General features: G+C 35.2%; 1 long non-coding RNA gene across 1 annotated transcript in view; it reads left to right on the forward strand.

The window, feature by feature from the left end:
- LOC136838833 (uncharacterized) overlaps positions 1-2,556 on the forward strand; it is a 3,107-nt gene extending 551 nt beyond the window's left edge. The window contains exons 2-4 of the long non-coding RNA XR_010853118.1: positions 1,319-1,514; positions 1,731-1,850; positions 2,366-2,556. This is a non-coding gene — a long non-coding RNA (uncharacterized lncRNA). The remainder of the gene's footprint in view (positions 1-1,318; positions 1,515-1,730; positions 1,851-2,365) is intronic.
- Positions 2,557-3,041: the final 485 nt, after the last annotated feature.

Below are 3,041 nucleotides of genomic sequence, written 5' to 3' on the forward strand. Positions count from 1 at the left end.
TAGCTATATTAAGACCCTAAACTGATTTTTTTGTTTTAAGGGCTTTTTTGCTGAAATTTAAGGGCTTCCTCTATTGTAACTTAAGGGCTGTCTCTATTGTAACTTAAGGGCTGTCTCTATTGTAACTTAAGGGCTTCCTCTATTGTAACTTAAGGGCTGTCTCTATTGTAACTTAAGGGCTGTCTCTATCTCTATTGTAACTTAAGGGCTGTCTCTATCTCTATTGTAACTTAAGGGCTGTCTCTATCTCTATTGTAACTTAAGGGCTGTCTCTATCTCTATTGTAACTTAAGGGCTGTCTCTATCTCTATTGTAACTTAAGGGGCTATCTCTCTATTGTCTATTGTAACTTAAGGGCTTTCTCTATTGTCTATTGTAACTTAAGGGCTTTCTCTATTGTCTATTGTAACTTAAGGGCTTTCTCTATTGTCTATTGTAACTTAAGGGCTTTCTCTATTGTCTATTGTAACTTAAGGGCTTTCTCTATTGTCTATTGTAACTTTTGTAACTTAGGGCTGCTTTCTCTTTATTGTCTATTGTAACTTTAGGGCTGCTTTCTCTATTGTCTATTGTAATCTCTATTTAACTTTAGGGCTTCTCTATTGTCTATTGTAACTTTAGGGCTTCTCTATTGTCTATTGTAACTTTAGGGCTGTCTCTATCTCTATTGTAACTTTAGGGCTGTCTCTATCTCTATTGTAACTTTAGGGCTGTCTCTATCTCTATTGTAACTTTAGGGCTGTCTCTATCTCTATTGTAACTTTAGGGCTTTCTCTATGTCTATTGTAACTTTAAAGGTGGATTGAAATTTTCATTACCTTCGAAAAATCTTTTTTAACCCTCTCCACTCCTTCAGGGGCGGAGCCCCTGTTTGGGGTGGAAGGGTGCCCCCTTGTTGATGTATGGTAAACCACCAGTGGTTTACCATATGTTCATTAAAGGGGTTAAATTGTAATTTAATAAAAACATTCCTTTGCAGATGGCGAGTGGTTGCAGATGCATGGCGAGTGGTTGTGACAAACAGTGATATTATGATAGTGCATACATTCATTAAAGGGGGTTAAAATTGTAAATTAACACAAACATTCCTTTGCAGATGGCGAGTGGTTGTGACAGCGTGATATTATATTGATAGTGCAATATCAGTTTCAATATTAAATCAACTTTAGTATTTCAATGTCTGCAATACTTTTAAGATGTTATATTGCCAGAATAGCACAGGTTTTTCATGGAAGATCGCTCAGCACATGTGATATTGTAAATTGTAATTGGGATTTGGCCTAAGTATTTTAGAAGTTTTAATTTACTTTTTTCACAGGTCGTTGTCTTAATGAAACTGAACCATGGTCATTGTAATATCTTCAGTTTGGGTGTGAACCAGATGGTGGTTACCGCAATGCACTGCCTTTTCCTAGAGCTTGGTTGAAGCAAATTTAAAGACTGGAGGTTTTCAGTAACTGTAGTTTAAATTTTAAATCCTGATTGCTTTAAAATCCCGGTTCACTTGGCGTAAGGTTAGTGTGACCGCAGATTTTCAGTAAACTTGAGTTCACATTTTGACTCCAGAATGACTTTAATTTTGATGGAGGGTATTTAGCCTAATGGCTTTTAAGGTTTTCAATAAGTTCCAGTTCAAATATCTTTAAATCCATTAAAGACTTAAGTGCTACCGCTAAAGCGCCATGAAGTATTTTTTTGTCTTTGAACGTTGACTGCCACGTTCGTTTTAGGGTGAACCGCTGTGGTATCCTACTAGCAGATGTGGGTCCTGCGTACTAGGATTGTTGTAAGATGTATGGCTTTAATCGACCTACCGGGTAATTGAAGTCATAAGGCAAATCTTGAAACTGGTAAGAATGGGACCATTTTGAGTTTTTATAACTTTTTGCCTATTTTTTTTTAAAGCCTTTTTTAGTTAATCATTAGAAAAGTCATAAATGCTGTTTTAGTTAATCTGGCGGTTTTAAGTCACAAGTATTATTTTATTTATGGTAATTGCTTTCAACATAAAAATAGGTTTTTCTGTTGCTAAGATGTGATTTGAATGATTTTGAGGTTTATCGCAAATGAAACTTATCCTTCCCCGGCAAATGATATATACAATTTTGTATATATTTGCCGGGGAAGGATAAGATTCATTTAATCAAAATCATTCAAATCACATCATAATGACAGAAAAACCTATATTTTTTTGAAAGAATGTCCATAAGTAAAATAGTCACAACTTATATGAATTTTGAGAATTTGATATGAGTAATCATTTGTAAGACTTAATCACTGCTGGTTTTCAGATTTTTATGGTATGTGAGGTATGTAAGGTTAGCTCACCATTTTTCCCTAATTCTCTTGAACGGTTGTTTCGCAGGATTTGTGTGTCTGCAGTAGCGAGTATCTCGAAGTAAGACCTCTGTTCCTCAACTCCTCTGACCAAATAGAATTAAAACACATCGGAAATGCTGTTGAAACCCAAAAGGTGCGAAGTACTTTGCGAAGTACTTTTTAGCAAGTTCTTTGGAATGTCTGTACGTGTATAGTTAATAAATTGAATAAAGCGTTTTTAATATTTTCATTTGAATTTTCATGGAGGGTAAGGTCTAAACAGTTACTCTAGTATTGGTTATTAATGTTGAAATTTTATAACGGCTTCAAGGAAGTTACTTTTAATAAACGTTGAGGAAAACTGTACCGGTGGCGAAAATTCATATAACCGGCAGAAGTGAGGCCTTTTATTACTTAAACTTACTGCATTAACCAGACCACAAGTTTGAGTACTGCATATCCAAAAAATAAGGCTGATAATAACGTAGTTGAAAACCAGCCAGCGGTTATTACTAGATTTTATGAACTGGTTCAGTAGTGAACGGAGCATGAATTTATAGCTGCCTATTAAATAGTACGCAGTAATCTGTTAAACTAGCATATAAGTAAATGTAGGTACAGAAAGCTGGCCCAATGGTCATAGTGAACTCCAAGGGGTGTAAGAAAGATTAAAATCTCGCCCTAGTAACTAAATATAGGAATAATTAAGTTGGCCCAATGAT

This window comes from Macrobrachium rosenbergii, chromosome 5 (genome assembly GCF_040412425.1).
Source record: "Macrobrachium rosenbergii isolate ZJJX-2024 chromosome 5, ASM4041242v1, whole genome shotgun sequence".
Taxonomy (NCBI): domain Eukaryota; kingdom Metazoa; phylum Arthropoda; class Malacostraca; order Decapoda; family Palaemonidae; genus Macrobrachium; species Macrobrachium rosenbergii.